The sequence below is a fragment of the Pygoscelis adeliae genome, unplaced genomic scaffold, assembly GCF_000699105.1.
Source record: "Pygoscelis adeliae isolate BGI_AS28 unplaced genomic scaffold, ASM69910v1 Scaffold80, whole genome shotgun sequence".
Lineage (NCBI taxonomy): Eukaryota > Metazoa > Chordata > Aves > Sphenisciformes > Spheniscidae > Pygoscelis > Pygoscelis adeliae.
Genome location: NW_008823958.1, coordinates 607,239 through 624,817, shown reverse-complemented (window position 1 = coordinate 624,817; position 17,579 = coordinate 607,239).

Below are 17,579 nucleotides of genomic sequence, written 5' to 3'. Positions count from 1 at the left end.
TGTTCGAGCTAGTCTGAAATTGTGCCTCGTCCATGGCCAAGTGTCTCTTCAATCCTGCTTTGTGCTGTCACAGCAGGAACAGAGGCTGAATGCACAAGGTTTAGGTGATTTTGCTGCTGACAGCAACCTCAACGATATCAGGCCAGCTTCCTTCAGCTTCACAGCTATGTTCACAAGTACCACTGTCCGTTCTCAGGGGTGGCAACATTTTAGAGTTATTTTATGACCTTACACACTTCGCAAAGAAGTAAAAAGTTGTGACTCCCATGCCACACCAAGCTTCTACAACCTGTTCCTACCATTGCAGATGATGTAAAACTGCAATGTAATAAAAATGTCTTTTGGATGGACAAAATGTGATGTGTTAAAAAGAAAGGGAGAAACATATGAATCCAAAGTGCGACTGCAGTGATGCAGACACCTGAGTCCAATTTCAGTTATAGTAGTACAAAATAGGGGAAATCCATACAAGTCAGAGGATACATTGCTGAACTCTAAGAACCAGCACCGCAAAGACCAAAGTCAGTCTTACTAGGCAGCTGTTTATAGGAGTAATTAAAAAAATACAAACCAAAACATTATTCAAGAATGAAAAAAAGAGATATCAAATGCTACCTAAACAAGAGAAAATAATAAAGGAAAAAAAATGAGGTTATACATTTGGAGTAACATGTATGGTCTTAGTTTTCTTTTTATAATAGAAGTATCATAAAAATGGAAGGAGGCAAAGCTAAGGGCATCCAGAATGATACAAGGACTCAAGGGTCTTATATATTCAGAAAGGTTAGAAAAAGTAGGTCTGTATTGTTTAGAAAACAGGATCTTATGAGGGACTTCAGTGAGATACATGAAACTCTAAAGGGACCAAGGAAGAGAGATGCAGCAATGCTATTTGAGCTAGTGTCAAATGCAAGCTGAAGGGGACATAAAATTATGCCAGAGAAAAGTCTGACAGTGAAAATCTCTAGGTGGAAACATCTTATACTAAGAGCAAAATACTGAAGATTGCAATGACTGCAAATAGTTTAAATACTTTAAAAAAAAATAAATAAATAAACCAAACAACTTGGGAAAGAGATGTTGGTTGAAAGAAGTATTTCTGTAAATGAAGACTCAAATCAGTTTGAGTCATGGTCTTACTTTAGCTTCATAGGAAGGTGTGACCCAGAATTAAGTTTTTCCTTCTTAGTTTGAGGAGAAAATAACAGTGGACAGTAAAAAGTCCTTTGAACTTGGACTCTCAACATCCCTCAACACCATTTCACCCTCAGCATGCTCCATCAAGTAATCAAGTCAAGATGCAGTAACCCAATGAAATATCAGACTAGGAGAATTAATTGCAACTTCAATCCCTGGCCAGCCCTTCAGATTCTCCTCTGTTTTAAATCATCACTTCATTACTCAGCTGCACGCTGCCTCACAGCTTATCCACCCATCACCTTCCCACACTGGCACCAGCTGGGTCACAGGACACTCAGTGGGCACTTTCCTCCTCCTGCCCTCTTTCTTTCCAAAAGGGAAACAGGCTGTGGTTGCACAGCTGCATGTGTCACCAGCACCTTCTCCCCCTAGATATGTAATATGACACTGGTACCCCCTGGCAGAGGAATTAATAGTCTGTTGCTGTGAGCAATGGTCATGCAAGTCCACCAGGAACCTGAGCAGGTAGGAGAAGAGGAAAGCCACATAGTAAACACCAAACCCCAAAAAAACTCCTGGGCAAAAATTATGTAAAAATGAACTTAAGGATGAGGGAGACATCAGTACCTGAAGGGCAAAAATCCTCACGGGGTCCCACATCATCCCCAAATGAAGCCATTCTGAGCATACAATTACTCTTAACACTTCCTGCAGTGAAACCATCAGGAAAAATGTATGAATAAAATTAAGAGTGTTTATAAAAAGAAGTTTAATCCAAACTGGATTAATATAATTCAATCAAGCAGCATCACCACAGGTTAGAGTAGAGGTTGACAGGGACCCTAATTTCTGTATGAATCCTTAAACTGTCTGGGTTTCTTACCTCAGACTTCAGAGTACTGGCTTTCTACAGAAGTGCAGATACCTCCTACCTTAGGGTGATGTCGTTATGGGCATCAACAGCAAGTTTGCTAACACTGTAAATATGCCTTCAAATACCTGTTTATCCTTACCTAAAACTATCCTAACATTTCATCCAAAAAAAGGTATTTATTGGTATTTCTGGCATCAAAATTAATTGCTATGATCCACCTGCCTATCCCAATTGTGCCTTAACTCCAAGAAAATGATTTAATTTGGGAGCTAGAAACTTGAACTTTCACATATATAAGTGATGAGAAAAGGTAACAGATAACAGAGGTAAACCTAGCATCTATTCAGTACCAGATTTCCAACAGAGAGGCAGTATCTCAAGATGTAGTGCAAGAGGATATTTTACATCCAATTAGGCAGGGAAGCCAAGCTGAATGGGTTAAAATTTGCCATGATCCCAAGTAAGTGATTTTCTTAACCCCCTAAGGGTTCAAACTGCACTGGGAGGAAAAAGCAATTATGCAATGAATAGGAGAAGGGAAAAAATGTCCAAAACTGGTTTGCCTGCAACAAGGTATAGATTCCTCAGTGGTCTACAGGGAACAGCTGAGCTCCCCAGCTTATTCTTTGACCACACCCGAAATAAAAACTAAAGGATATTTCGGGGAATAGGAAAACACAACAGCTCAGATAATGTCCCAGGCAGTATATTCATTACAGGCTCATCAGAGTGGATGCCTGCAATAGGAAGATTAAATACCCATTTACCAGCATCAGAGGAGAGTTTGGTTTTATAATGTATTGTCCCCTATTCCCTGTGAGGCTGCTTTGTTTGATAAAATGCTGAGTGTGGTGTAAAAATATCCCTCTCCCTGTAATTTGCACTCCTCTCCATTTAAAGCTATTCTTGCTGCAAACGAGAATTGAAAGCTGCTAAAATTAAGTGGTGTCAGTTCTCAATGACACTTTAATGATAGAGCGCTCAGCAAATGAGATGAGAATGAATTCCAGCTTCTCTGCTAAAGATAGTAACCAGCACTAAACAGTATAATGCTCCAACTGGGCTACACTTCACCTGCTTCATTCATATTTAGTAGAACTGAAATAGGGAAACTATAATTAAAATGGTCATAAAACGAAAAATGCTAATTTCTAATAGAGATGGCAGGAAACAACTGAAGCTTGTGAAGTCAAAGCACAGCCCTTCTTTGTCACATCCGTACTGCCATGGAGGCGATCGCTGGCTGGCCACAGGGCTGATGTGGGGCTATGGCACGTTTTCCTCGCTGCAGAAACTGCCGCTCCCAGCAAGTTTGGTATAAAACTACTTAACTGACACAGACATGGGACAAATGAAGATTAGGCAATCCTGCATAGTTTTGGGCTAAATGAAACTACTGCCTCTGAAAAAACATTCAAGGAAAAAAACCCCAACCCAACATGTAAACACTTTCTTTCTCTAATTATTATATTATTTGGACCTTCAAGGATGTCCACCCAGCCTTCTGCATGGATCATGCCTGCAGCTTCACTACCACTAACAAATGACAACTTCAAAGTATGTCAGCTGGGTGCTGTCACCTCTGTGCCCGCCTTGTGCCACTTCAGTGTTGCAAAGGTGTTTTATGATGGGACAACTATTCCCTGAAAAAAAAAATTCTTTTGCTCAGGCTTCTAAGCATGGCACAGCAATGGGAGACTCCTTCTGTTGCATTGGCTCTGCTGCAGGGCGAAATGTGAGCTCTAAATTCATATAGTGCCTGGGCAGAGCCACCACTGCCTTTCTTTCTGCCCCATATAGCACGGGCCCACAGCCTGCATTTACAGTATACTTCTTTCTACAAACAGTCATGAAAGAGAAGTAGATTGTTTCCAGCCCCTGACAAAAACTGCGTTATTTTTGTATAATGCTATGCCATTCGGTGGGATAACCAAGTCTGTCAAACACGTGAATGGAAGGTAAATATTAAGGCATGCAAAGTATAAAAAGCAGTCATTATGGAGAGAGAAGTATTTATTACTATAGGAAATATTCAGTGGACTTAAATTACAAAAGCCTTCTTGTAATAAGGTGAATTAAGGTTTCAAAACTCACTCGAAGTGCTTGCATAATATTCCATATGACTACAATGGAGATGGGGTCATTTGTGATGACTGACAATAAAATATTTATACCTCATAGTAAAATCAGGTTTTCTTTACAAATACAATATATTTGATGGACAAGTGATCCTGCAAATACTTTATAAAGTTTTAAAATAAGGTGCCGGAACTATTTTCCCACCCTTATCTTGATGAAACCAGACTGTATTTGTACCGCGAGTCTTTACCTACAAGTACTTCTCCCAGTGTCTTCTAACAAATAATGCACTGAAGGGAATCCCTCGTTTCTCAATTTCATATGTAAAAAAAAATGCTTTTGCATTTGCACATAACAGAACATGTCCAAAGCTGTGTAAATATCTAGGAGCTGTAAAACTGGTGGCCTAATGGGCTGAGTGCAGGTGAAATGGTCATGAGTGAATGAGAACAGTAATTCCTCACATACCTCTGCATTTCTTCCCATTCGATGATCCTATCCTGACTGTACAAGTACTAACTTGACAGCAACTGTCGAGAGCTTCTTAAAATGAGCTATCATCTTGACTATTGTTGCCACTATTTGCAGATCTGATAATATAGTATATATGCTTTTTTACACAATATATTTGTGTGTCTTCTGTTATGTACATAGCTCAAAACATATATATTCTTTCTGCAAACATTGTGTGACTTTGGCCATTTCAGTCTTCATTCAGGTGTAGGCAATTCACAAGCCTCCGTTCCTGCCTCCCTCCCTTCCTAGCTCAGCTCTGTTTCAGGGAAGTAGGTTTTTACGGTATAACCAAAGGAGATATGAGAAAGCTTCAACTGTTGTGTGATAGTTACTTTTCTGTGTCTTATTCTGGCATAATTATGGTAGGGTAAACCAAAGCTACCAAAAGGAGCCTGGTTCAATTACTACTTCTACTATTAATTTAACAAGAAAAATAAAAAACAATTAGTACCCCACAGATGATGGTTACACATCCAGTTCTGCTCTTCAGGGTTCAGAATGGCTTATGAAGATGAAGTGTGGGACAATAGCTCCAGATTAGCAAGCAATCCCAGCTAAACTTATACTGAAGTTTTATGAAGGTAAATGTATGCACATCAAGATGTGGCGTAGAGAGATTTTGTTCCTGCTGTTTGGGTAGCCAGGACTGAAGGCAGAAAAAGGATCAAGTGTATCCTGACACCAGGGAGTTAAGCCTGTTTGGCTTATTTCAGCCCCAGGTCAGTCCTCTCAGTTGTGTCCAGGTTCTGCCCTTCACCCACCAGGAGACGTGAAAGAAAGCACCAGCTTGCTGGCACCACGAGTCAGGGAGGTTGGTATGGGCTGACTGAAAAATAATGTAATTACTTTCCCTCCTCCAAGCACCCGAGCATGGGTAGATGTGTGAGGGAGATGAGAGGGAAAGGGGACTCTGCAGCCTGCTTATTATCCTCTGAAATTTCCTTCATGCAAGGGGAACTGTGCATGCTGATGGAAAATGGGTGCATCCTGGAGAGCACACCTTCCTTGCACACAGTTCATGCTTCTTTTGACTCCCAGCCAGCCCAACGTCTTTCCATTAGTTTTCTGTCTCATATATTGGAGTAAAATGAACCAGATTCACTTACAAATCCTGTGAGGTACTGAGCATCACTTGCAAGATGCTAACATCTCTGATCTCCTATGAGTTTGAAGCACTTTGCATATTTGGTCTCTTAGACTCTTAGAAAGGTATTAGGCAAACCAATTAAAAAAAAAAAAAAGGGAAAAAAAAAAGAAAACCCCTCTCCCTATCAAAACAGTTTTACGGAGCTTTAGAAACAGCAAGACAAAATAAATATTGAGTGAGAAGGAAAAAAGCCAGTATTGCATCAAATACTTGCCCCAGGTCCTACAACAGCAAAAATGAGGTGACATGCAGCCATACATGAGTGGACAACATGTCAGCTGCACAGAGGGTCTCTTCATCGTCACACATGTCCCCTAACTGGCAGTTTACCCCCTCAGACGCAATGTTAAGAGACACAGGAAGAATGTTCTCTTTTTGAAAAGTGTCACATAAAGTAGCTTACCAGCCTGGCTGGCAGAAAATCATATTTTCTGATATCTGATGTCACATTTTATTAGATTTAGGATACTATTATCCTACTTACTTAGGGGTTTAAAAGTATCCTTTTTATAGCTAATGCCACAGGTAGAATGTTAAACTACAGACATTTTGCAATAAAGGACTAGACTGTTCCTTATACACATCTGGTATTTTTTGCCCCAAACAATGCAATAGTTGTTCAGTATTTTTTATCCTTTTTTTTTTTTTTGATCCTTGCACATTTGTCCTCATTTCATCCACTAACCTATGAGTGAATCCAGTTATAGAGTCTGCAGAACTCTGGAACTATAATTTATAACCCTTTTAATATATTTTAATGAAATATGATTATTTAATACCCATAGATGGTTTCATCTTAACTCCAGAGCTCAGAGAGCAGTTGTCCTTTCAGTTCAAATAATGGCATTTGCTGTAGTGCTTGGCAGCAGTTTCCACCTGCTAGTAAATAAAATTCACAATATACACACTGCAATGCTTAGGATTATATCAGCTCTAAATTATCCCTTTGCATTTATGAAGAAAAGTTTTATCTTGACTTCAGTTATTAGTGGACCTTCAAATAAAACCTTTTATTGAATCAAATTTTCTTTAAAGTCTTTAAGCGAAATTTTTGTTATAGGTAATTGAGTTTTTTGAACTGACAGCAGTTTCAAGTTCTAGACCTTTTAACTTAATTAATATTGTTTTCTGAATATAGTCATGCTCCTATTTAAAGCAGTGTGTATTTAAGGGCAGAATTTGATTCATACCATCAAGTACATTCATGATTATCATCAAAAGATAATTAGATGTGTTCTGGGGAAAAGGCTTGTTTACTCAGGTGACAATTGGCTTATTTACGTAGATGAGAATTAGCCTTACCTACCAATTAAAATATAAATGTACCTTTTCTATATCAATTTTACAACATTTAGTGATTAAACCATAGATTTTACCCCTAATCAGTCTCTACATCTTTAGTTATGTATCAGTGCTATAATTTAGTGATAGAAAAGTGTTACTGACAAGTATCCAGCTGAACAGCAGGTTCTTGGAGTATGGGATGAAGCAATCAGAAAAATCCTCAAAAATGCATAGCATTCTTGACTTGTTCATAGAGCTCTGCTTCAGTCATAACTGTTATGAGAATGGGGAGACAGAAAAGAGAATGCTGATCAAATATTAATATTTACTAATAATCGATAGCATGAGTTTGGCAGGGGTTCTTTAGTGTTACTTACATACCCAAGGGAAGCAGCTCCACAGGAACTCAGAAATAGGATTCAATTTCTGATAAAGGAGAAATGCATTTTATAGTGTATGCTATTAGCTGCTGCAGGCTTTAAAATAAAAAATCCAGAAGACAGTGTGATGCTTTTAATAAGGAGAAAGAACGAGATACTAGTATCTATCTGTCTTTAATATTTTCCAGAATTTTCTCCAAACAGAGCTGCAAAAAATCTCATTCCATTGATTTGAAACATTTAGGTCAAGAATTGTACATATAAAATAAGAGACCTTCAAAGAAAATTTGGGTATGACATTACAGGCTCTGCAGCTGAGTAAGAAATGTCCTTCTCACCACCAGACTAAACCAAGAAGCTTGTGTTGGAGCCGCTGGCCTGGATCAGCTTTAGTCTGATGGCTCACATTTGCTAGCGATAATTAAAGATCTCAAGGCACATTTTGCAGGAGGGAGGACACTACTTTCAATTCCCTTGGCAGAGCAAAAAATATTTCCCTACTTTTGTTGGACAAGTCTCCTAAAGAAACCTGCCAGCTGACACCAAGTTGCTCCCCAAAGCGGAAGCACTTTTTTGAGGAATTTCCACACAGATATTTTTTATGCAATTTATAATCCTTTAGAATAAAAGACACATTTGAACAAAATCAACATAAAGACTGCTAAATAAAACCTTTTTCCCCTCAGAACGCCTCTGTACTTTATCAGTAGCGAGTAAGAATTCATAGACTTTATTTCAACTTTTCCTACTCTTTTTTAAAGTTTATCATTCCTTGGGGTAATTCCATTAAGAGACTATCTCGTCACCTGCAGTGACAATACATTTTTTTCTCTCTTAAGAGTAATGCATCAATCCAATACAACAACTATGCTACTTATACTTCTCAGTCATCATTACAAGTATATTTTCAATTTTTTTAAAAAATAAAATATTTTTCTATATTTTCTAAAAAGTATTCATTCACCTAAACACAGTCAGGGGTTCTGTTTCTTTCCATTTTTTAAATCCCTGGATTTTAAGTTTCTCTACCTTTACTGAGATTCATTTCCACATTTCTGTATATTATTTCTCCAAATCACTCTATCTTTTCTGCTAAAAAAAAAAAAAAGTAACTAGCTTCATATTTAGATCTACAACTGACCTTTAGGATTGGTCTCCTTAGTGTACATTTTAGTAGGCATAATTGTGTTGAAATATGAATTAATTTGGTAGTGGTCTCCCCTGCATACCCTGGATTATTTTAAGAAGATGAATATAACCTTCAGCTGTGTTCTGTAGAGGTTTTATTCCAGAGCCTTTCACTGTGATTTGAGATTGAAAGCTTACCAATATTTGAAAAATGCCATTGAGCACTAGGCTGTGTTTGTTTGTCTCCTGAACTCATTCAATTAGGAAAATAATCCATTATGGAAAATCTTGATTAAAAGTTGGTTTATTCTCCCATTTGATTAAAATTCAGCATTACACTGAATCAATTGTTCAGTACTTCTGTGAAACCCGTATCAACTGCAGGCAGAAGACTAATTGCTCTGTTGCTCTTGCATCTTACTCACCTTTTTTGTCCTCTGATTATAAAATCTATTGGAGAACAATGAACATGCTCTAATATTGTGGTTTCACTTGGTCCTTGACCTCTGCTCATGGCAGACTGAGAGGTACCGTTACAGCTCGAGGGGACTTGGGGGCGGAGAGGATTTTCTTGGCCAGAGGCTTCAGCTCCACAGTCCCTACCCTGTCCCAGGACGGAGATTGTGGCATCCCTTATTCCTGCCATAAATTTCATGGATTTCTTAGCTTTCTGAGCCCTGAATAAAATCTTCAGGATTTAGTCCTTTGCATATTTTCACAATGACATCAGCAAACAAGGCTAATCTTGCCTGCCAACAAAATGTTTTTATAACTCCATACTCCCTAATTAAAATTGCCACCTAGAAGACTGCAACAAACAAAGCAGTTGAGGTTGGGTTGCCACCTGGCAGCTGTGTGACTGGAGAAGACGGGTTCTTTATCCCAAAACTTAACCTCAAAGTCATCTGTATCCTCCTTGTCTGCATTTAGCTCTGGAAGAGCTAACTCTGTGCAGCCGTTCAGATTGCTGAACGATTTCAGCGCATGAAGTCCTGGCCTCAGCCAGATCAGTGGCAAAACTCTCATTGATTTCAGTAAGGTCAGGCTATGTCTTCAAATGTGGCAATAAAGTAAAAATATCAGTCATAAAATACTAGTAGGCTTGCTTTTCAGCGTATTTTCGTCTCCAGTTTATGTCTCCTTTGGCAAACAAGATAGCTTGCAGCAATTAGAAATCTTGACTCAGGAAGAGTCTCAGACATAAACAAGAATATTGCCATAGTTCTCAATCAAAACTTCATGGAGAAGCTTTTCCAATTTATTCTTACAGTATGACTAATTCTTTTTACTATTTCCATTAAAAAAATTTCTGCCAATTTTCCCTAGTTTTCACACAGGGTGGCTTTTGCTAAATGTAGTTGAACTCTAGTATTGAACCAACTAACTTCTAACGCTAAAGCTGCAGCACCAGGATTGACTTTTTTTTGCCGTTCTTTTATATCTCGATCACTCTTTTGGCTTATGGGTTTTTCCTGAGGTTGAGATGTTATGTGTCGAGAAGGTTGCCTAGTGGAACATTTTAAAAGTAAAATAAGAAGCTATACTTTCAGTATATTGCCAGCAAACTATAATGATAACTATCAAAACAGTCTTTTATCTTACCATTTGATGAGGAGACAAGAGAGAAAAATTGATATAAACTGAAAAAGATCTTTAGCTGCTTCAAAGCTTTAATGGCTAGTGTCTTCACTGGCAAACATACATTTGACTTTAGAACATATAGTGACTTTAGAAACAGTCCAAAATGATGCAAGAAAAAGCATCTTTAGGAAATAGTCTCATATTTGTTATGGATTTATTGAGTTTAAAGTTACTTCCACTTAGAATTATTAACTGGAATCAAATATTTGTAAAATTTAGGGAAACCCTATTTTATTACCTCAGACTGAGAGGTGAGAGTGAAATTAATGTTCATAAATAATGTGGGCGGGTGAAGCTGAGCACAGTGGAAATGGGAGAGTTACTAAAATAACTTTGAGGTCAGTATTTGTGATGAAAATAGATAAGATTTATGGCAAAGTAATTCAATCAAATAATCTGAAGTGGGTCAGAAGTATTTCATTCTAATGGAGTGTTATAAAATCTATAGATGTTGTGCAATTAAATGAAAAGCGAAAGCAAGCCATAGATTGTTGCTGAAGAGAAGAGAATAAAAGAAAAAGCAAAAGAAAATGTCAGCTGCAAAAGATCTCATTTTGGAAACCTACAATATGTTGATTGATAGGACTAGCATTTTTCAAGCTCTGTCACAGCTGAAGTATAAAGCTGTCAGTGCACATGATAATGATGGATGCTCTAAAACATGCAAATAGCATGAAAAATCATTTCTCACATAATTTTGGAAGATGAGAGGAGTTGTGAACTGAGGGGAGAGGGGAGGGGAGGTCAAGCTTAACATTCAGCCAAGAGGAATAGGCGGCTGCCTTGCCGCTGTTTGAGTTGTTAATTACTATGCAAGTGAAACAATGAGTTATGCAGGCCTTCTGCAAATTTTCCCACAGAAATTTTATTGTGACAGTGGAGGAAGAGAGGCAGAACTGCAGCTTTGGAGCTGAACACAATGGTGTGCTCCCCCGGAACAAATCCACGCAAAAGCAGCGAGCGCCAGGGGCTGCCAGCGCTTTCAGGAATGTGTTGCTTTAAGGACGTGCTGTGTATTTCAGAGGTGACATTTACAGTATACCATCAATATTGGGGGTGTTTCAGTTAATTAGCCATTTTTATTAACACTGAAGTACAGTAAAACCCAATGTAAGTGTTAAGAATGTAAATTAGCACTATCCCCAGGCTGATCTAGCTCAAAGCAGTGAATTATCGCACACTGCCCCCATATTTATGGTGCTTTTTATTTTCTAGACTGAGCAAAGGTTGCTCATACTTCCAGCTGATTTTCACCTCTTGTTGTGCGTATGCATGTGCTTGCATGTGCTGAAGTTCACAAGAAACAACAAAGCTGTGAGTGCAATTTTTACGTTGCTGGGAGGTTTTTTTCATTAATTGTGCAATTTTCAGGAAAATTACATTCATAACTGAAAAAGAAATATACATTCATGCTACTTTTGGGTTGGGTTTTTTTAATAGTTACAATGATACACCCTATAACATCTAAACTGAGGAAAAACAGCACCATATAAAATAAAGCATTATTTATATGAAGAGCCTTGCCTGAGCTCCATGGAGTGGTAAAAGCCACCCAGCTCACATCCCTTTGTATTCAAAACTCCTTATTCCTTGTCTCTTTTTCATCGGTTCTCATTCCATATTAGCTTTTGACTGTGCTTTAGTTTCAAAACACAGCCTCACTCTGCACAGGTCTACATACTGGATCTTGTCTCTACTGAACCTTTTTGCCTACTTCATCCCACCAAAACCGCCAGCTTCATATGAGCCCACCTGTGTGTTTTCAAGTCTAGCTCCACATTTGCCTTTGATTTTGTATGTTTTTCTTCAATCTCAGGGTTCCTGCTAGCAACGCCTAATCATTCTAGTCCCTCCTAAACAGAGACCATCTGATATCAGGTCTTTACACATGTCTGTATCCTTCCAATAGTCATGCCCTTCCCAAATTTGACAGTAAGGAGATTAATAAAAATTTTAAGAAATACGATTCTAAATCTTTCACTAAATGTTTTACATTCAGTCTTATCTGTATCTGTATGTTAGATCGCAAGCTGTTGGAGGCAAAGATGTCTCTATTCCTTCTGTGCATACTGCTGAACACACTGTCACACTCCACAAATTACAAATAATGAGCAATGATGATGGACCTTATTTTCTACTGCCTTCCATCTTATTGCTATTTACCTCCGCACAAAACAAGTGTCAAAGAGGTGACATTAGCAAGCACTGTGGTTCCTGAGCAGCTCAGCATGTTTTAAGTTGAACCCTCATTCATAAAAGAGGACAAAAACTGAACACTTCAGAAAATTTTATCTAAACGTTTTACTAAGTTGCAAATTGAATTTCTCGTTGAGTTCTGAGTCAATCTATTTTATACTTCACTTTGTTAAATATTGGTACTCTTTCTCCATAATCAGGCTCCGGTCTTGCTGTTTCGAACAGCCTTGTAGCAGGTAATTCAAGAAAGCGAGGTTTTAAATGAGTCTTGTTCTGATTCTCCCCCGCCCCCTCCTGTTGGATTTCATCTTCATTTCAGACATGGAGCAATAGCTGATCTCCATGTCCAGATATTAGTAATGCCTTATATTTGTTATTCACCAGGATTATGCTCTTTTGGACTTGTTCAAGTTCACATTTAAAATGAATAATAACTAACTGTTGCTGCTGGTGAGTTCACATCTCTCTTTATGTTGCTCAAGATTGAAGGAGTCCGGTAGGTGGGGTGAAACAGAAATTTAACGGAAGTTCTGAAAATCAATACGTATATCTAAGCAAATCATGACCCAAAGGTACTGTGCTGGATTCAGACCAGCTCAAATAACACCTTCACATACAGGATGGATTAGAAAGACTTTTCCGCTTGCCACAATTAAAATGCACGTAACAAAAATGGCTAGGTATTCCCGAGAGCCTTAAGTGAGGCAACTCCCCAGAAAGCAGATGCAATGACTGCCCAGCATCTAAATTACCAGGCGGAGTTTACAGAGCAGAGATGAGAAGCACTAGGGCCAAGTAAAAAAATCCCACTCATCTAAAACGTGGCCCACAGCCAACTTTTCCCAATAATGGTAGCTGACAGGCCAGACCTGATCCAATGTGCATTTTAATTGGTGGCAAACTAAAGTAACAAGCTATTGCTGTTCATCTGTCAAAGAAGAAAAAAACCAACATGTAGCACTGTGTTTATTTTGTTATTAGAATATGTATTACATATATTTGTATGTAAATTAGTTGAAGGTCTCTGGCATCTAACAGGAACAGAAAGTGAATTTTTCCCCGCTAATTTCCTAATAAATACATCTCTAGAAGAGAAACAAATGGGAAAAGATAGCATCTCTGTGGTCTGACGGAGTGAAGAAGATCCTGAGTCGTACTTAAAGCAGCTTGATAAATTGATCAGCGGCAGCTCACTTAGGTAAAAGTTCTCAGAGGAAAACTGGCAACTATGTGTAACGATGCTTTTGCTTCACTTAAATACTGTGAAAAAGTGAAATAGCTTAATGCGGGCTTTTCAGAGCAAAAGTGTGCCGCTGACTTGAGAAAGCTTCCTTCTCATTTTAAACAGCTTCCCGAGACTTTAACCGCCTTCATACAGGTTTTACTTTAAAACATGAAAAATGAGCACTAAAACTCCTATCAGGCCCCGGGTTAGCAAACACCCTTCATTAGCATACACAGCACCTTCTCCCTCTTTGTTTTTTTTTTTTTAATAACCTCTATATTAACAAACCAAATCTGATCAGTCTGAAGGGGCTGAAAGGAAGATTGCATTGTTTAAGGGCAGGCTTTTGAAACCAAAACCACTCTAACCAATTTCTTACAACCGAGAGGTGGGTAACAGTTTCATGTGTTGCAGAGTATTCATGTGCTGCTCAGGAGAGCACAGATTGCATTCCATCAAAGGCAATTTTTCAGAGGTTGTCCCTCCTTTTGCTTTCCACGAAAATGAATCTATACCATTTACATGGAGCGCTTAACCTTCAGGCTGTCCTTACTACAGCAACACTACTCCTATTGCAGATACATGTTTACTTAGACAAATCTAATTTACCCTTTGTTAATGCGCGCTGTCTTTACTTGCTATATTACATTAAAGTAGAAATAGAGTTACAAAAAATTATCTTGCTTAAAATCATTCATAAGCTTTCATCAAGGGAATAAATTTACCAATTTCCCTCTTAGTTTATAACCATCCACTGTACTAACTTGACCTTTACCTAAACAGGGCTATAATTGCAGTTAAGATTATATAATTTACAATAACAACAAAAAATTACTTTTGAGGAACTGCTACTGGGCATGAATGTCTCACAGCCATTAAATGCATCATTCATCTTGAGAAGAAAATTATTCTTATCCACGTCGACATTTTTAACACAAACTGTAGTACTCTCTGTTGGCACTCTTTTACGTACCCATTAATCTCAATAGTAAAGCATAAGTCTCACCCACCTATTCTCTGAAGTTTGGATGTCACTACTGTGTACAATAAAAATTGTATATTCATGAACTCCATTTGTTTTATGTCCTTCTCTCTGTCAAAGTCTCCCAAGCAGCATATGCTTTGCTCTGTGGAGAATAAAATCAAATTTGTCTGTCTTGTCATATTGTCATCAAAGTGATACTATCACAATTAGATTAACATTTTGTGAAGGAGCTGAAGGGAGGGAAAGGAAATAGGAACACATTATAGAGAATCCCAGTTAACCCTTTCTCTAGCATAACTCCCCCTCCCAGTGGCACCCAGAGGTAAAGAAAGCAATCAGGACCCAAAATAAGCGACACTGTCCAGCTATTGCGGTCCTCTTCGGAGTCAGCGAGGTTACTTATCAGCCCTGCAAGGTATGTTTTCATCCGGAGGGCTGTCATTACTAGTGAGAACAATTGCTGGGAGCAGAGCGCTTCCCAGGCTTTTTTAAGAAACCAGCGATGAGCGAGCGTGCAGCCACCCAGAGGGAGACCTGGTCCGGCCAGCTGATGGGAGCACGACAGGGCACTCGCTCCGGCGTGGCACGCCAAGCTGTAAACGGGATGCTGCGGGGCCAATGGGACCACCATGGGTATGTCTGCCGACCAGAAAATAAGAGTTTGCAAACAGAGCAAAAAGAGCAACCGGTTCTTTTTTTTCAGGTTTTGCTTCGGTTCAACTTTCACATTTATTCATTCGTTAAATGACAAAAATAAGAATTGGTGATTTGGCCAGATAAAGGGACAAAAACCAGCCTGTTGTATACAGGTGAAGAAAAAGTGTCTCTAAATTTACTCACACTGTGCAGCGTTGCATTTCCCCACCCCCTTCCAGTGTACAGACAATGTCCATGCAATAAATTATGCTTGCGCAGGACAAAGATATGTATCTGTACAACTTATCTTCTTATTACAATTGCATCATCTGCACATTGATCTCCTTCTCTGGGGATTAATTCTAACATGAATGGTCTCTGATACTTATACTTCAAGACAGGTCTGCCAAGGATGTATTTTCTCTTCGTTCTACTGTATGTGAAGTTACCCACCAAACTGATAAATTCAACTGTTGGGCACACACGTCACAGCACACCTACTTTATCTTAGAATTTCTATGAAAGTTATCAGTTGTTCAGACTGTTCTATTTCTAGAATACGTTTTTTATAAAGCCAGGTGGTATAGTTACCATAATTTCCATTGCACAATAGTTAAAAAATGAAAAAATAAGTAAATATTTTTTTTTTTAAAAAGGACCAGAAGTAACTCTTATGCCTCCATGCAGAACATTACAGTTATTTCCCATTGACAGAAATCAGTGTGGCCCATGTCTCTGAGAAACAAATTCTATTCTCTCTAGTCAAATACATTCCTTTTCTCAGCTCTGTACTGTTCTCATGTGCAAGGATTTAAGGACATCATCTCTTTTATGTAAGAGAAAAATGGAAAATCATCTAGGACTGAATCTTACGTGCCACGAGGCTTGCACATATTAGCCAAATAATATGGGAGCAAATTGTACATGCAAGGAGTGAGAGAGCAAATATTTTTTGTCCTACATTTTTTAAAATGTTGATTGTTTGAAGAGGGGGTCATAGGACAGAGCACTGTGGACAGAGGGTTGGGAAAGGGAGGGGGAATGCACACCAAAGGGATGATAAAGTAATGAATAGCAGTGCAAACAGAAGAGGCAATGGGGAAGGCACGGGCAGAACAATATACTGAGCAGAACGGTATTATATTCACAAAAAAAAATTTGTAAGGTCAAAGAAGAGGAGAAGAAACTTCGACTTTGAGATTTTGCCAAGAGGCAGCTTTTGGTAATCAAGGCAGTTCTAGCAGAGCGTAGAAATTAAAGCCAACTGGAAGAGATTCAGAAGAGTTAGAGTAACTCAAGGTAATGGTGACAGACTGCCTGTCCACTTAATTTGGAAGTAAAGGGAATGTGGGAAGGCAAGCAGGATGGGGGGCATGAGTTTGAGAGATGCCTCTTTCTCCATATTGGCAAAGGAAGAAGCTAGAGGACAGAGACAGGTATGGGAAGAAAATAAGAGGAAGGCAAAAGCTGGCAGAATAGTGGTGTCTGTCCTGTGTAGAAATTGTCCCTTCTCTCGAGAGCCGGCCATTTCAATGATAGAAAGGAAAACAAGAATTTAAAATCCCTTCTATGAGAACCTGCTCCATTCTCTGGCTGTAGAGCATTGCTCACCCCTGCCTGAATGCAGAGAGAAGCTTTTGCTACCGTTTCAGACACAAGACCTATGGGCTAATGTCATGAGTGCCCTCAACTCTCACTGAAGTCAATAGGAGTTAAGGGCATTCAGCACTTTCCAGGGTCAGGCCATGTATCACTTAAAAATAACTCACCAACATTAAACATCATTAAAGAAACTAATGCTCATTAACTAGCAATAGACCACTGGGAAAGGATCAATAGTTGTCTCCGAAATCATCTTACCTATTACAGTATATGCATACTCTATTTAATGACAGTGAAGGATAGTGACACTGAATGATAGGTCACTGATGACAGTGAATAGGAAAGACTACTTCTTAATTAATCAGGACAGTATTAGCAAAGAATTCCACTTAACAGGGATACATTTGGGGGCCTAACCAGGTGATTAGGAGGAATGATGTTCTGACCCTTGATGAAACAAAGTGGCGGCTTAAGAATAAATACAATGAACAATCTTTTTATTCTTCTGTTTTTCTTCAGAACAGAGTGCTTTATTTCATCTCACATTTTTCATGGCATTGCCTTTCCTTATTTGTCTCTTAATAACTGGAGCAAATTCAGAGTCCGGCAGGCTGATTCTGAGCCTGCCAATGGAAAGGATTCTGCAGTGTGGCACTAATAGGCTGTTCTGCCTGAACTGAATGGCTCTTATTCTGCAGCCCTTGTTTAGGGAAAGCTTTTACCATATTTAACTGGAGCTGTGGTTT